The sequence below is a fragment of the Myodes glareolus genome, chromosome 10, assembly GCF_982192425.1.
Source record: "Myodes glareolus chromosome 10, mMyoGla1.1, whole genome shotgun sequence".
Lineage (NCBI taxonomy): Eukaryota > Metazoa > Chordata > Mammalia > Rodentia > Cricetidae > Myodes > Myodes glareolus.
In genome coordinates, this window is record NC_142035.1 from 80,818,644 (window position 1) to 80,837,665 (window position 19,022).

The following is a 19,022-nucleotide window of genomic DNA, read 5'->3' on the forward strand; positions in this document are numbered from 1 at the left end:
TTGGAACCTTTCATCAGTGAGGTATTCTCATTTTGCTTCCTCTGTGTTTGGATAACAAGAGACTGAGTCTTTCTTCTCAGAATTCTTCAGTTCTACTTGCCCCACCTGTATTTTGTACCTGGTCCCCCTGCCTATACTTCCTGCCTGGCTACTGGCCAATCAGCATTTTATAAAGCAAGTACAAGAAACAAATTTTTACAGGGTAAAACCATTGCTTCACAGCAAATCTGTTAAACTTCTAACTTAGTTGAACTTCATTTTACTGACTTGAGTTTGCTTTCTTCTTTCTGATAACCATAGTGTTCACAACCACTCACCCAGAATACCCAAGCAAAGATCTTTAACCAAATTTGCAAATTTTACTTTTATGTATGAGATAACATATTTATAAAACACAGGGACAAGGTTCCAGACATGTTTGCATGTTAATATTTCATGTACTATACATCATCAACTCAACCAAATAAAATCATATATTTCTTCAAAATTATTGAACCAATGATAGCTCAGATCAGTCTATGACTTGGCCGAGGAAGCACAGCAAAAGACACAAACTTAATCAGTTAAACAATGACATGCGAACATATGAACTTCAGGTATAAAAAGATTCTGGGACTCAGAATAAGTAATTGTTTATAAACAATGCTGGGTAAAACTTTTGTATGAAAACAACAACCATTTGCAGCTTTATTTTTAGTATATGTCTGTATCTATTTATTTGAGAGCCCATATGTACTATATTTACAGCATTTTCTCCCCAACTCTTCTTCCATTCTTCCCATTTGTGCCATCTCCTTCTCAAATTCATTGCTTCTTATTATTTAATTATTATTGTTAAACATAATTTATAAATTCAATCCATAGGGTTCATTCAGTGTTTCTCATATAAATGTTTGCCCTTGGGATTTGGTCACCTATCAGGGGCATAATCCTTGAACCAAACTGTTTCTTCCTCTCACAACAATTATTAATATTCTATAAGTATTCCTCTAGAGTTGGGACTTTCTGACCTTTTCCCCATCCACATTTGCCTTCCAATTGTTGTTGCCCCCTTTCAGGTCTTCTATAGTTGACCATGTACTTCAGATTTCATGGATTTGCCTTCCCTTTTGTATATACAAGACCCAATCTCACAGGAGATTCTTTATCCCTAGGCTCTTATAACCTGTCTCCTCTCTTTTCTGTGAAATTGCCTGAGTCTTCAGGGTAGAGAATTCACTGTACCTGTTCTCTGTATTTTGAACAATTGTATCTTTGTCTAGTCATCTCCATCTTCCTCAAAAGGCAGCTCCTTTGATGAGAGTTTAGAGCTCTAATGATATCTAAAGGTTTAGACCCATTTTAAATGAAATTTGTTTCTTTTCAAAGGCTTAAAGGTGGTATAAAATACAGCTCACTGATAGAGTGCTTAGCATGTGTATACCCAATAAATGAACTATTAAGGCACACATGAAACAGAGAATTTATAAACTAGGAGTAGAAATAGGATCCACGGGGGATTTGGTTCAATAAATCCATGGGCTCCTAAGCTTATTTACATAAAGTAGCATTGTCTTTTTACATAATTTGGTACATCTCCCTGTATACTATAAAGGAGTTCTGTATAGATTTTAATAAAAATTTTAAATGCTCTTTAAATTTTTATATTATACTGTTTAGATAAAAAGGTGCATAGACTTTGTACAGTTTTAGTTGAGATATAATCTAATGTATAAATATATATACATTTTATCTTTGAGACTATAATTTAATTACAAAATTGATTGTATATATACATCTAAATTCTGAATATAACCTATTAAATCTATATAATGCTACCACTATGTGTGTTTTCAGGGCTGACATCTTTGTAATGGACAACCAGTTGATTTACTCTTATCTGAGGAAGGCCACATGTCCCATTTCATATTTTTCTCACTTGACTATATTTCTTTATGTAGTGTTGAGATCTTGTAGGGTTTATTTTCTTTCATAATTTTATGGTTCATAAGTTCATAGGTGTTGCAGCTGGGTAGGAGAGAGCAATGATTAGCATATCAAGGTATGCATAAGTATATATATAATAGTCAACTGCTGTATAATTGAACTTAAGGGCCACTCAGCAGAAGGAAAACGGTGCCTTGTACTGGAAACCTATCCAGCTTCCCCAGCTAGAAAGATAAACGAGATTAGAAATGTATCTTTTATAGAACAACATAATTCCTTACTGTATCATAAATCTTATTGTTATACTAACTCTCATCAAAGAATTCTTTCTTTACAGTAAGTAGAGACCTTCACAGAAAACCGCAACTGGACACAATGCAGAGGTCAAAGGATTGCAAAAATTTCTTCTAAGATTGAATTGCTACATCACAGCTCTTGCAGCAATGACTCCGGAAACATGGAAGGCAGGGACTGGAATTTTATAGAACACAGAACATGAGGAAGGTGACTGTAAAATAGCCTTCTCTAGAAAAAGGCTGTACAAAAAAAAGACCAGAATAATAGCAAACATCAATGAGACTGTTAACCCAAAATGAGTGAATATTCACAGGGTCCTACCGTTAGACAAAGGAATGCAGGCATGTAACTTCTGGTGCACAAAGAATTAACTTATCCCATGGATGTGCCCTCTTCTGAGCTGTCCAATGAACACTGTTCAGCCCTGAAAGTTAGGCCATCAACTTGAAAGTAAAGGCCTAGAGTGGACTGGAGGGAGGATAGTTGTGAGGGGCTGAAAAAAGCAAAGGGGTGAGTTAAAGTGCTATGATTCTATTTTAATTGAAAACACATTGAAAATCAAAAAAATTCTTTTAATCTATAGTTAGTAAAGTCCTTGCTGGGAAATTACAAATATCTAGTTTTACTTAAATTTGCAATAAAAATTAAACCAAAAAATATTTATGAATGAATAAATGGGCAAGAAACATAAGCAAGTATCTGATAGAAAATAAAACCACAAAATATTAAAGGAAGTAAAATATGATAATAACAAAAATTGAATATGAATTGCAAATATATATATTAAATACAATAAATATCTTTAACAATATCTGGTATTAAAGAACATCCAAAGGGCTTAGAAAGTTTATATTCTGCCAAAGGAAGTATAACTCTTATCATCAGTGTGAAAAGGAAGTCAGCACTCTATAAAGTGAGTACATACAAATGTCTGAAATTTGTTGTAAGATACTTAATAAACTCAAGACAGTTTTAGTGTTCATTTGCTCTACTGACACTCAGAGAGTAAAAGTATAACATCAGGTACACTGAATTAAAGATATTCCAATGCTGCAGAAGGTGACTGAGTGTCAAAACTTCTTTAACCTTTAACTTAACTACCTAGAGGTAGTCTTTCTACCTCTAGATAAAAAATGACAAAAGTTAGTCAATTTATTTAACTGAAGGACTTTCTTTTTTCCTTTTTTTTTTTTTTTTTTGATTTTTGAGACAGGGTTTTTCTGTGTGTCCTTGACTGTCCTGCAGTTCACTGTGTACACTAGGCTGGCCTTTAACTCATAGAGATACACCTGTCTCTGATTCCTGAGTGCTGGGATTAAAAGTGACTTAAAATTCTAATAAGGAAATGCTATTGTTCTATGACTTTCTCTAACATTTGATGAGGGACAGGGAAAGAACTGAAAAAGAAGACTCAAATTTCTTTACCTAGGCATACTACTAAATACTCCTGTTAGTCTTTAGGGGATATTACTGGAGTGCTTTCATCTGAAATGACTTATGATTTTATTTTTAAAAAAAAGATTCATTAGGAATCATTGCATTTAAATTACTCTCTCCCTCTCCTTCTCTGCTTCTGCTTTCCACTTCTTATTCTGTTGCTTCTGCTTCTGCTTCTGCTTCTCTCTCTCTCTCTCTCTCTCTCTGTGTGTGTGTGTGTGTTTGTGTGTGTGTGCGTGTATGTAATATATGTGTATATGTGTATGTGTTTGTGTGTGTGCATGCGTGTGCTCTCATCAGGAAAACTAGATCCTTTAGAGAGCTTATGAAGGTCAGATGAAAATTTGTCTTGTGGAGTTGGTTTCTATCCCATACTATGTGGGTACGGAGAATCGAATCCAATATTTAACTGCTGAGTCAACACACAGAACTGCAACTTATGTCTTTGCCAAACTTCTTATTCCTTTCCTCCCCAAACGTGCCCACCCTATTTCCTAGGTGCTTTTCTATTTTTGAGTCCTTGCTTTTGCCGGAAAATTTTTACTGCACAGCTAAAGTGGCCAGGCCCATCATGTTTGCTTCTGTCCTTATGAAGAGGATATTTAAGCTTCAACCACTATGCTTTTCATGGAGTCCCCTATTTTATGTGACTATTGAGCACATTAATAAATATGTGTCTTTTTCACTGTTAATTTATGTATTAGCACTTTATTTAAGCAGAGTTGAACACATAGAAGTGGATAAAAGCTTATTTGCCTACAATTCATCCCTAAGTGCATAGGGTTTTTTTACTATGGCATCTGTAAACAACCCAGATGACATATAATAGCATACTATTTAAATAAAATATGTATTATATACATTAAAGCATTGCATATCAATGAAAATTTCTGGACATATTTTGGATAAATTCATGGACACAATATTGATAAAAATACCCCCAAAAGGCAACTGTAGTATAATATAAATTTTTAATACTTACACAATATAAATTAAATTAGTAATATATAAGAATATATGTTTATATTTACATTACAAATTTGAATGCATAATGGAATTAAAATACAAAGTTTAGAATACTTATTACTTATCTATACACTTAGATTAGGAAGAAGAATCCTTAAATTTACATTCCTGTGATATGAAGTTGTTAGTTTGAGCAGTGTATACCCAGATATAGAATATTCACACATAGGTGCATATGTATATTACAAACATAAGACAATGTGCATATAAATAGCATCATAGGATAAAATATTAAATGTATTTATTCACTAAAATCAAAGGTGATAACTCTAGAAGTGGCAACGTAATGACAAAAGAAAAATATGACATTAAGGATGAAGTGGATAAGTGTTGACAGATGTCTATCAGAGATGTTTGTAGCTGCTAAATAAACTCAACAGAAAGACTGTGCTGAGATTTGAAGTTAAATTTGGTCATATCCTGACATAATGTCAGGACCAATAAAGTCATTCAAATGTTCTGTTTAAGCAACGGAATCTAGAATCTACAGTACATCTCTCTTCAGCACCTTATCACATATTTTCTGAACTGTCCTTGCTATTAAACATCACTTCTTTTCTATCTCCAAAGTAGATTTAATATAAAGAGTTAAAGAGCGTCTTTCTTCTTCAGCAAAGATATCCTTAGATCTTGAAATGATGGATGCTTTCTAGCTGCCGTAGGCCTGTATGCTGGTAGTTGGACAACACTGGCTCAGGTTTGGCCCTTCTTGTAGTCATCTAATACAATAGCTCAATAAAATATTTTACTTCAGAGGTGGCTTTATTTTTAAGGCTTACTTCTAATTTGTCACATTGTGGATTTATTTCCATATAAAGCTTATCAGTGTTTGAAATCATTTTATTCAGTTAACTGTAGGTTTGTTTTTTGACTTACATTTTCAGCTTCTTTTAAGCATCACAGCTAGAGTGGAACTAGTTGTCTTCTTAAGTAAGGTAGTTCATGCAATTAACAGAGAGTATACAGGGTGTGGGCAACATATATTTATATGAAATAATGAATGAGGAAAAACAATTGGAAAGAGAGAAAGAAAGAATAGAAGGAAGGGATGGAAGTAAAGGTCAGTTGAGAAAGCAGAAGAGATGGAAAAGAAGTCTGGAAGACTTAAAAGAAGATAGGGAAAGGTTGAAAGATGGAGGGAGCAAGGAAGAAAAGGATTGAAGAGGGAGATGGGAAGAGAAAGAGAAAGCAAGGAAAGGAATGCATTTGTCAGATCATTGCAAAGCAGCACTGCACAGTGAACCTAATTTAAGCATCATGCTCCATTTTCTTCCATAGTCCTAGTCTGATTCTTTCATACTCTTATCTTAATTCCTTTATTCTTTACTTGATTACCCTTTATTGACTCAGAAATATTTTGTTACTTCATTGGCTAGAGATGTTTGGTAAGTGATTAGAATCACTGATTCAAATTTGTTTTTAATCAGAAAGATGTCATTAAAATCTATGTGTAATTCTCTTTTGTTTAACTATAGATTGAGGATGGAATACTACACAGCAGAAAAAAAATGACATCTTGAAATTTTCATGCAAATTGATGGATCTAGGAAACATCATATTGTGTGAGGTAACTGAGACCCAAAAAAGACAAATATCATATGTACTCGCTCATAAGTGGCTTTTATAAATAAACAAAGAAAACCAGCCTACAATTCACAATCCCAGAGAACCTAGACAACAATGAGGCCACTAAGAAAAATATATATGGTAAGTAGAAAAAGATAAGATCTTCTGAGTAAATTGGGGGCGTGGGGACCATGGATTAAAGGGGAGAGAAAAGGAAGGAAGGGCAGAGGAGAAAAATGTGTAGCTCAATTTAATCAAAAAAGGAAAAAGAAAATAAATAAATCGAGGATGGCTGTTATAATAATTTTAAGTTGGTGTTGACGACGTAGCCAGAAAGCAAAATGCAATAGAGAAAGACAACCAATATCTTGATAAATTTCTCTGATTTCCACATGCTGATGTGGTTTCAATATCCACCTCAATTTGGATTCAATTCAATTCAACTATATCAGGATAATAAATTAACTCTCTAATCACATGTTCAAATTCCTAAAACTATTTTGAAAATTTTTACACACTAGTATCCCTTTTGCCCTAGAGTTTTTTTCTTTATAAATACCCATATATCATCTCTATATTTCTTCTCTACTACAGTACACAGACTGTTCAACATACTGTTCTGTGAAATTTCACATACCTCTCTAGGTCAATTCACCCAATCCACTATATATAACCTAAGACCCAAACAATGGTTTAATAAGCAAAGTAATAAGGTAAGGGATAAATTCATATTTCTGTTTATATATTTTGTGTTTAAAATAATTGTGATTATAAATAGATTTTCTAAAAGACTTAGAAAATTTCTGCGACTGTAATTTAAACAGACAGTGAAAATTCTATTTAGGCTCACCTATAATTCAATTCTTATGTCTTCTCATCTGGTCAGCAGAAATCCCATTTCTTCATTTCTCATACATTTCTTCACAGTTATCTAGGCCTTTCTACTTAAAGTAGATATTTCTGCAACTACTCATATCTTATATTCTCCCCATTTACTTCTTAGTTTGGGTTTAGAAATTAAAATGAGAGAAAAATGGAGATGGGAGCGGAGAGAGGGAAGAAGGGAGAGAGGGGGGGAGGGAGATTATACCACTTACAGGTTTACAGGGAAGAATTTTTTTCTTCAACTTTTTGGTTTGGTCTGAAACTAAACTGTCAGAAACAGTAGACAAATTGGTATAATTTCATGATAGCCTAAATCAGGAGAGTTAAAATGTGAGAAATGGAGAATTCAGGTGGAAAGATATCTGTGATTCTGCCTAGGTTTAATCATGGACAAACAGCAGTATAGAAATAGGACTACACAACAGATGTGCCACTAACTGACCTACAGAGACAGCAGTCACGAAGGATTTTATGGTCATATTCATCTTGTCTTCTCTGCAAATATAGGGCGGGACTCTATCTAGGATGAATGTCTATTGATCCACTGTCAGACAAGTTACATCAGAGAATGTCTTTATGTGCAGCTCTTACATGGAAATCTAAGGAAACTGGAGTACTCTATCTAGGATTTTATGGTTTACTCTGGTGAGAACAATTTCTGCTTCTAACCCCTGCCTCAGGACAAGGAATCCTGATTTTCATGACTTGAATTGTGAATGCTGACAGAAGGGCAGCAACAGCTGAGAAAGAACCTGGTTCTTGGACCCTCTGGAGGCCTTTCAGTCTCAACGAGTTCAAACAAAAGCAACTGAAGCATCCCTTACTGAGCATGTGCCATTGTGAGCTAAACTTCGCACATCAGGAAACTGGATATGTTCTCTGATTTGCACTACCTGATTATTTGCCTAGACTCTGCTTGGGATTCTAAATTTATTTCCGCACCTTACAGAAAGAGTACATAGATGCGATTTTCATTTTTACCTCTTAATACCTGGAGAGATGGGCCTGATCTTAACATCAGTTCCTTTGAGTTTTTTCAAAATTTCCTATTTATTGCATAAAAGGATCATGTTAGCCATAAAAACATGTGGAACTGAAAAAAAATTATACACAAACTCCATTTGAAATAGCAAAATGGGCCAGATTTTTAATGACATATAAAGATTCCAAGTGTGCCCTGTATCATTGACAAGTATTTTTCAAACAATTGTGAAGCATAAGCAAATTGAAAAGCATAATATCCCTGGTTCCTTCTTATTGCATTGAAAGATGCTCTGGAACAGTCTAACACAGAAAATACCCAGGAAACATTTGTGAGTTTTCCGTTTTGCAGAAGAAAAGCAGCTAGCCCACCCCAGCTTATCCAGTCGAGGGACCCCTAGGTAATAAATTTTTTTTTACATACTCCTTGATTTCTGCATTGTTTGCAGAGTATTTTCCAACAACCAAATCCCACTGAATCATGGAGTTCACACAAAACACAAAGTTAAGCAAAGCATAATATAATTTTTAAGTGTTCCCTGGGGAAAAACCAGCATCCAGTTAAAGCACACCGAATGATTAAATTGATTGCCATTAGTTTTTGTTAGTTTATTTTTAAGTCTATTAGATAGGATCACCTACTCAATAATCAATCTTTCCTACAGTCAGCAACAATATTGATTTCGTACTAGCCAGTGCTCCTGAAAACTGTTTGAATATACATCTCACCAATTAACTTAAAAGTGAATATCTGTGAGAATTAGTTTTCATTCAGTTTCTTGTTGGCTGTACCTAGTGAACATGAATAAATTGATATTGGTATTGTTGAATTATGTTTCCTTCATTTTCTCATTACTGTAACTAAAAGTCTGGCCAAAGGCCAGGAAGGAAGGAAGAAGGAAAGATGACTGGAGGGAGTGAGGGAGGAATGGTTAATTCTGGCTCATTGATTGAGGCTCACGGTGAAGGTGAGGTGGCAGGATCTTTAGCTGCTGATCACATTGTGAATGTCACTGTGGAGCAGAAGGAGATAAATGGTGATGTTAGGGTATAACTCATATTTGCTCTTGCTCTTTTAGTCCAGGATCCAAGTAAAAGAAATGATGTGACCTGTATTCAGAGCTGAGTGCTCCCCACTTCAGTTAAATCTTTCTGGAAGATTTAAAGACATGAACACATTTGAGCTCACATTAAGTTGACAATCAATATTACATATCACAGAAAGGCAGCTAAATTCTTCTGTGAGAGGTAACGTGCGTCACTTAAGGTTGCATAAATAATGGATCACAGTTGGGCAGAAAGTAAATAAATTATTCTAGTCTAAATGTATCTAAAGTACTAAATACAACAAGCAAAGCTCTAAGAGTAATATCTTTAGATAGCGTGCTCATTGTGTCATTAGAGAGAGAAGAAAATTTGTAAGTACAAAAGAAATAAAACATAACAGATCAGGCTGGACATAGAGATTCCAGATAGAGTGGCATTCAACTAGTAGCACATTGACCATCCTAACGAATTCCCTTTTAGTACCAGGATTTTGAAATACATAGACATTCATAATTTAAGTATATATTGCTTGTTTGATCACATTGTATTCCTTGTTAGATTATGGTGTTTAGATACTGTAGTAGAATTTTAGGATGAGACAAGACTGTTACTGCACTTGTATAGTTTCAGACAACTTTCTCCACACTGGCATATTTTCTCCATGTAGAGTAAACTTTAAATTTAGTTTCAATGACTTTTTAAGAAACATAATTTTGTCTTAGAAATGAAAACTGAGTTTAAATTAAGTAAAGACATGAGTTGGCTTCATAGAGAAACTTAGTGGGTTATACAATAAAATGAAATCAGTATCTTAGATAATCAAAATTCTGTTTGCAGGGCATCTTGATAACTATTCTAAAAGGCATACCATCAAAGATTAAATGATTTTTTTCATTGAAGATCTACACTATTAGAAATTATTGGTGGCTAGTATAGAACATTTAATTTATCATAAAATATTTATTTCAGATGTAAGCTTTATTCTTAATGCAAGCTCTTAGAGAACAGACTAATTTTTCACTTCTCACAATCCCATCCTCAGAATAATGTCTGACACACAAAACCTTGAAAGATATTGTACAGAAAGGAAAACCATGATAAGACAATGTAAGATTGCTTGTTAGGTTTCATACGTTGAATTGAGGATGTGGCTCAGTTGGAAGAATGTTTGCCTAGAGTGAATTGAGCTCCCAGTTCCACAAACAACACCACATAAAGCAAGCATGGTGTCATATTCCTGTAATCCCAGCACTTTGGTGGTGGATAAAGGAGAGACGATCATGGTCATCCTTTACTATATATCAAGCATGAGGAAAGTCTGGACTATGTGATATCTTATCTCAAACAAGAACTAAATAACAAGTATGCAATTTCACTTTAAAACGGAAGAGGGACCTTAGAGTGTTCAGTGGTTAAATGCAAGTCCCATAAGTATGAGGATACCCAGAATGTGTAAACAAACTCCAGCTGGTTTTGATGATTGACCTATAATTCATATCTCAGATGACAGTCACAGAGGATCCCAGAGAAAGACTAACTCTATGGGTGAAGTCTGTGCTTCATTGAGAGACTTTCCTTCAATAAGTAGTGTTTATGAAAAGCAATGGGAGATTATTCTCCACATCAACTCTGGGCTACATACATACATACATGCATGCCCATACACACATGTGAACAAACACTCATATATCATAAAACATATACATATGAAACTGGAAAACAAAAATCACATATGCTCATATACAATGTATAAAACTAGAACATTTGTAGGAAACGTTCATAGGTTGGTTTGTGAGGCTTTCTGTGAATTTCTTCAGCAATAACTAAATCTAGTACTTTTGTCTTTATAATGATGAAGTAGATAATGAAAGATAGTTGATTGACTTTGAAAATTACAAAAATCTCGGTGACAGGGAAAATGTAAAATTTTTAACACAGTAGCTTTAATATTTGAGACATTATTGTCATCAGAACTCTTTGTTTTATCTTAAAGACCATGGTAAGTCAGTGTTAGGTTTCTGAGCTTTTACCCAATCTTGAGTGTAGCTCTTTGCTGAAAATTCAATTTCAGATTGAATGTTTTTGTTTGTTTGTCTTCATTGTTGTTGTTTTCATTAATTTATTTGTTTTATATCCAGGTCACAGTTTTCTGACCCTCCTCCCTTCCCAGGCTTCCTACAGCCCCCTTCTGTTTTTACTACCTAATACACTCCTCCTCTGTTTCTATTTATAAAATGCCAAGTCTCCAAAAATATTACCAAAATATGGCATACTGTACTGGTTGATTTTGTGTGTTAACTTGACACAAGCTAGAGTCAGCAGGGGAAAGAGTCTCAGCTGAAGAAATACCTCCCTGAGATCCAGCTCTAAGGCATTTTCTCAATTAGTGATAAATGGGGGAGTGCTGAGCCCATTATGGGTGGCACCATCTCTGGGCTACTAACTGGGTTCTTAAAGAAGGTGGACTGAGCAAGCCAGGGGAAGCAAGCCAGTAAGGAGCACCCCTCCATGGTCTCTGCATCAGATCCTGCTTCCTGGATCTTGCCCTATTTGAGTTCCCATCCTGAGTTGCTTCATTGATGAACAGCAATGCTGAAGTATAAGTCAAATAAATCCTTTCCTTCCCAAGTTGCTCTTTGGTCATTTTGTTTTGTCACAGCAGAAGAAACCCTAACTCCCTAACTAAGACATATATCCAGTTGCATTAAGACTAAGCGCCTCCCATGTATTAAGTCTGGGCAAAGCATCCCAGTATTAACAGTAGGGCTTCAAAAGCCAGTAAATGTGTTAGAGATGACCCGTGTTCCTACCGTTAGGAGTCCCACAAGAGGAACAAGCTACTCAACTGTAACATATATGCAGAGGGCCTAGGTGGTTTCCATGCAGACTTCCTAGTTGCTAATTCAGTCTCTGTGAGTCCTCTATGAGCCCAGGTTAGTTGATTCTGTGAGGTTTCTTCAATCACGGGTTGAAGAACCCCTCTGGCTTCTACAATCCTATCTGTGCTTTTCTTCAGGATTCTCCAAACTCGACCTAGTGTTTGGTTGTGGGTCTACATCTGTTTCCATCAGTTTCTGGATGACACCACTCTGATGACAATTGGGCTCGGTCTCATTCTATGTGTATCAGAATTGCGTTAAGCATCATTACATTGACACTTTCTTCCCTTCAGTCACGTCTGGTTCTGTCCTAGGTCATCCAGTCTGTAAAACTCACAACAACATAAAGTTACTGCATTCTTCGAAATAATAATACAATGAACTAAGTCTCAGTTTCTACAATTGATACCCACATTTATCTAGCAATGTTGCTGTCCTAGCTTATAACGGAACATCTTGTTTGTTTACATACTTATTTTTCTACTTAGGTATCATTTTGTGCACAACTAATTAGACCATGGGGATTATGGGAGAGGATTGAAGTGGAGGGGAGAGGAAGGGAGGGGAAAAGGGAAAAATGTATAACTCAATAAAATCAATAAAAAAATAAACTTAGAAATAAAACTTTAGGATTTACAATGTTGCCAGTTCTAAATTTTAAAAAATTCAAATGTTCTCAGGCCGTTTATATTCCAGGATACTGATCTCTCGTCTCTCTTCCAGACTTTCAATCCTTGAGGACATGTTGTATTTCACTTTTCCATTCTGTCAGTTACCTAGTACTGATGATCAATCAGCAAATATTTGGGAATAATCCCTCAATGGTAATGATGCAGTTAAAATACAATTAGTGATTCACGTAAGACTTATGTAGAACCAATGCTCAAATATTGCAAAACTGTTATTGTATACAGACTTTAAGCAGTTACTTGGCTAAATGTTATTTTTGTTGTCTGGAGGTACTTATTCTGCACTGAGTTTCTGGTGTGATGCTTAAAATCACTTCCATGACTAGAACTGGCATCTTCAGCACTGAGAACTGCTTTAGGAGCAACTGTCACTCCCTGGTAAATTTTTCACAAGTTGTTCTTAGAGCATGTGGAATGCCCTGCTTTGAATTCTTTATCTCCTGCTTTAGTTGTTGACATGAACTTAGATCAGCCTTCACATCCTCTCTGTTAATTTTAGATTATTCTATATAGAGCTTTCTCTGACTTTGAGACCAGTGTTTAAGATGTTCTGTGTACTGGCTGCATGTTGACCACAAAGCACAACAATAGTCAATGCATTCTTAGTCAGCTAGAAATATGCCATCTCACAATAATCTTTCCAGCAGCTCCCTGAGGTGTGCTTGCCCTCATTTTTCAGGTGTCAGTACTGAAGCTGAGGTGGTTTGTGTCTTGGGCTCAAGGGTGTTACATAAAAATAAGTTTCCCAGTGGGTTGTTGTAAGATTCATGACATGGTAGAAAAAAATATATATGTAAACTGCAAAGGTTTTTTATTTAATTTTGAGACGTTGACATGTAGCTGTCTTCTCATAGTTTACAGCAAATCAAAGTAATTTCACAGATGCATCTGTCAAATTTATTTGTCGATCTGAATGAGATGGTAAACATGAAAAACAATTCAGTTCCAACTATAGTCATTTGACTCAGGAGGAAAATGATAGAAACTGTGCATATGTGTCTGTCTGTTTGTCTGTCTGTCTGTATGCATGTATGTATCTGTGTGCTTGTGTGTGTGTGTGTGTGTGTGTGTGTGCTCTGATTTGTCAACTTTAATAAAATGGATAAAAACTTCTTTCAAAATAAGGGGAAAAAGAAGCATTGATACTGACTTATTCTTATTTCTATCAATTTTAACTAATAGAAGACAAAGTTGTTTTACATCATGTGAAAAATAAGTCATTTCAACTGCATGTTTAAAATCATGTTTGATAATAGCTCTGGATTGTCTCTGTATGAATTTTCTATTTGTGTTCCCCATTACTTCCACATAGCAATACTTTTAATCTTTTCCACAGCAGTAGGAGGAAATCATTAGCAGAATATATCTTTGCTTTAATTAAAAATATTAAACTTAGAGCAAAACAGTCTTGGGACTCACACACTATATCTTGTTGATTATCTATTTCAAATTCTACATACCCCACAGGGGTTACATGTGGAGGACCCAGGAAAAGACTTCAAAGAGTTCAAAAACCCTTGAAACTTTGTAAAAATATATTTGCAAAATTCTCAGTGTGTGTTCATAGCTTTCATTAGATTCCAGCATGACTGAAGAAATAGCCCAGCACTTGCATTCTCTAGCACCTCTGTTAATTTAAAACAGCAATTAACATTTTTTTAAAAAATTTTTGAACCATAAGATGTGATATCCAAATATTAGGACCTGTTAGGAACACAGATTGATATGTGTCATCTCTACAATTATAACCCGAATTCAAAATAGTGTAAGAATAATAAACAATCCTCCACTGGAATTTGCTCCAGTCACCTCTGATTATATATCTTTCTCTAGAAATAATCCAATAAAAAAGTGTGGAAAGATTGTAAGAGTCAACATATCGAGAAGTTTGGTGTGAGACAACCTCTCCAAGAAATAGCTACAAAATAATCATTAAAGTGTGGAGGGCGTTACTTGAAATGACAAAAATGCTCAGATGTTCCAACGGAGGGGACATTTTCTATGTGGCAAAATAACTCCCTGCTTTTATGACTAGAAGAAACATAAAAGAACAGTTTTAGTCAATAATTTGTTGGGACTACTATATGTTTCATTGTCATTCCAGTTACTATTAGTTATTTGTACTGCAAGAGAACATTATCAATGGGAACTCTAGTTCGTAGAAGAGGAGGACCTCACAACAGTCCACCCCCAAACAAAGAACTACAGAAAATAAATAATTGCTAACAAAGGGAGAATTAGCCTTTCTCATGGAAGAAATACCTTATTGTGTGTCCAGCAAAATGTAGTCAGCAATGAACTGTGTGCACACAAACAATACAAATAAAATCAACATATTTTATTTATGAATTTATGCATGTAAATATGTGTTTGTATGTATATAACAATGTGTGTATAAAGAAAAAGGGGATATCAATTTGAGAGTGACAAGAGGCATAAATGGAGTTGGAAGTAGGATACTTTGAAGGGAACAGAGGAAGGAAAGAGAAAATGCATAAAAAATTTGGTAAAAAAGAAATATTTGTTTATTGATTTGTAAAATTAATTAATAAAGTTAAATTTCTACAAAGTTAAGTTTATCATGAGAAAAGCTTCCAACAAATTTTCAAAACGTGTAAGCTAATCATATATTTTTTTAAAATTATCTTCACTTGGTTATGGGGCCACTGGCCATAAGAAAGTCTATTTACCACATGTATTATCTGTCTTTTTATACTGAGTCTACTATTACAGCCTAGGTACACTAGAAACTACTTCATCATTTTTAACCTAGTTTTCTACCTCCTTGTTTCACCATTTTTCTTAGCTTAAGCAGATGAAGATCTAGCCACAACTTGACAAGAAAGAGGAAAAACAAACTGAGCCCTTACTACAGGTATTGGGGTCAAATGCTGCAGGATGCTCGATTGCATGGTGTGCTCTAGCCCTCCCAAAGCATGACATCAGTGAATCTATATGCTATCTAAGATTGAAAGTATTGGCTCAGTGACTAAAATAACCTGTTTTAAGATACAATTTTCTTCACACACAATTAATTTTGCAAAGGTTGTTTTGCAACATATAGTTTGGTGATTTTCATAAAGATCAAGTGATATTAAGCTCATAATCACCTGTAGAAGTTTAAATGATGGGCACTCTTACACTACCTTTCTTTCCTCTTAGATAGCATACCTGCTGGCATAGATTGGTCTGCTTTCAGGAAAGCAATGCTAGCACCATTTTTAAAGCCACACCCGGTGCTGTATCTTGAGAGATATTTCATTTATCTTCTCCAAAACTAAAAGTAGAAATTCTTCCTTTGAAACTCTCTGTAGAAACATCTTTTCCTTCATTTCAACAAATAGAAAATTTTAAAATTTGCCTTATATCTTTTATTGTATGGAAAAATCTTGTATTCTTTTTATCTGGTTCACTTTCTCTCTCTCTGTCTCTTTATCTGTTCCTGTTTCTCTCTCTCTCTCTCTCTCTCTCTCTCTCTCTCTCTCTCTCTCTCTCTCTCTTCTCTTCTCTTCTCTTTCTTCCCCTCTTGCTCTTCTAAAACCATCTGAAGACGTTCCTCTCCTAAGAAATTTCCTTTGACTACAAAGCTCTTTCCTACTAGATCAACCAATTGACCTCCTTTAAAAAAATTTTCTTCAGAGTTAGTCTTGGAGAGATTTCTCTTCCTCCTCAGAAAACCCACAAAAGCTGGCTTCATCAAAACTTCTGAAACTAAGTAGACCTTATTCCTATTGATACAAAATAAATGTAAATTAGGACATTCTTAATTTCTGCAAAGGTTGTTTTGTTTCTCCTTTTTTTTTACAAATTTAATGAAACTTCAGACTTCTTTGAAAATAACCCTATTTTGATTCACCTATGGTCATAAAATCATCTTCATACAGCTAATAGGTTACAACAGGATGGAGAATAGAATGGCGTCAATTTACTTCATTAAGTATAATTTTACTTAAATTTCAAAACTTGGTTATCCTCATTGTCATCTAATATTTTTCTTGTTCCTCATGTTTGAATTGTAGACAATAGATGTTGCTTTATAAGTATTATTTGTGCTGTCAATTAATTAAGACAAATAGTTTCTTGGGGACAAAGGCAACATGTTTTACTGAAGGAAAATTCTAAGAAATGCAAGTCATTACAAAGAAAATTGAGGTAACAGAAGCTACATCAACAAAAGGCTGAAGTGCTAAGAAGGATGGATGAGCTTTGTTCCTCCACCCACACATAATTTGGAAAATATAATGAGGCATAATTTCAGAAGACAAGCTTGTTGCTTTCAGTGTCTTATTATTGCTCTGATTGTGTTTCCTTTTTGTTCTTGTTATTAACTGAAAAACACTAATTGCAAACTGTGGCATTCTTCCCATGGCACATCCTTTGATATAAGAAACATAAACGAATATTACAACTCAAACCCTGTTACATGCCCTTTTTGATTTTAGGAATCTTATGGTCACCTAGGCAAGCTTCCTGATATTCACATCCATTTAAGTATCTGCCGAGGGAATGAGTGGATAACTGATTGCAAAACATGCAGAGTGAATCTACTATAACAGAAAACTGTTATGTATGGTTTAAAAGAGCTTATAATTAATATCTAGAGAAGATTTAACATTTACAATAATTATCTAATTTCTAAACCATCTGCAGATGCATGCCTAAATAATTTCTTTCGTTGATTTAAAAAACAAAATACAAGAAAATGAAAAAGAAAGTCAAAATATCATGTCAGATTAAGGAGCACAAAAACTAACGGGAGGTGAACTCTAATAGTTGCGAGTTAAGAATGAATGCTGTTCATACTCACACAATACCATTTGCAAGCTTTGCTAGACGTTGGTTTGTACTAAGCAACAGTCTGCACATTATTATCTCTTTCTCTTAGATTGATCTGAACAGCATTTGCTGTTTCAAAGAAAATTATAGGCAAGGCGCTATAGGTAGACTCGGGGTTAAAGAACTCTTGCTGTTCATGCAGAGGATCAAGACTTGGCTTGAGCATGAAGTATTATATGAAGTATTTTAACTTCATTAAGAAAATTTTAAGAAAGACTTATCAACACTATTTATGCCAACCTTCATTTTACGCAAACTTCACTCTTACATCTCAAGTTAGGAAAACTTGAAGTCCTGATTTTGCTTAAGTATACATAAACATAAAGCCCTGTGTTGAATCCATGGAATTGCATAAACATGACATTAAATAGTCTCACTTCATGTTAATCATGGTGGCTAGGAAGCTAGGAGGCAAAGATAAGATCAAGAGTTCAAGGTCATTCTCAGGTGCAAGGCCAGTCTAGACTAAACCAGGACCCATTTCGAATAAAACCAAAATATTTGTTTTTGAATTAAATATATTTACTTCTATGCAATTCAAAACCAGGACATTTAAAGGAGAAACTTTGGATGAAGTTAAGATTTTTATTGTGTTTACTGTTAGCTTTGAGGATTATCAATCCTTAATATTCAGTATGATATCTCATAATCTTCCAAGAAAATTATTCAAGAGAAAGAATAAAACATAATTTTCCTCTTGTTTATGTATGAAATTATATTACGTACAATAATATACATGATACATGATACTTGACATCAGAAAACATGTGTGAAGTAGAAGAGAGCGAGTATTTGTAAGGCTGGAGAATAAGGTGTAAAAACGATGTGACTGGACCTATATTAGTCATATAATTTGTAAAAGTTATTTTATGTGATTCCAAGTTTTGGGAAATTTCTTGAAAGAGCAGAGTCAGCTTTGTAGATGACAGTTGAAAAACTAAGTCAGGAACAGAGCACACACACGCAATAGCATGTAACCATGACTTCTAAAATTGCTGAGTGGATGAGATAAAATAATGAGTCACTCACTAAAGGGTCGTTGTACTATCAAAGCAGTGTCAACTCTTTCCGGAGAAAGAATGAAGAGATATAAGCAGATGTTCTATAAGAAAATTTGCATTTAAGAAAGATGAATAGGATGTCAAAATAAGGGACAGATTTTGAAGGGAAGCATAGTAAGGGAAGAAAGAAAATCTTAAGCCCAGTTTAAAGGTACAAAATGTCCAAATGATAAGGTAATAAAACTGAGTGATTTTCTGTGTGGGAATAGAGGACAAGGAATTTTGAAGTTAGGTACAAGATAGAATTAGCTAAAACTGCTGGAAATATAGAAGTTGGAGGTTAATGAGAGGGGAGAGACAGTGTATATGAACACAGGATTTTGCATACAACCAAACTCCTGTCAAGCTGCTTCGTAAAATGGACAACTTAGAAGGAAATTTCAGTTTTAGCA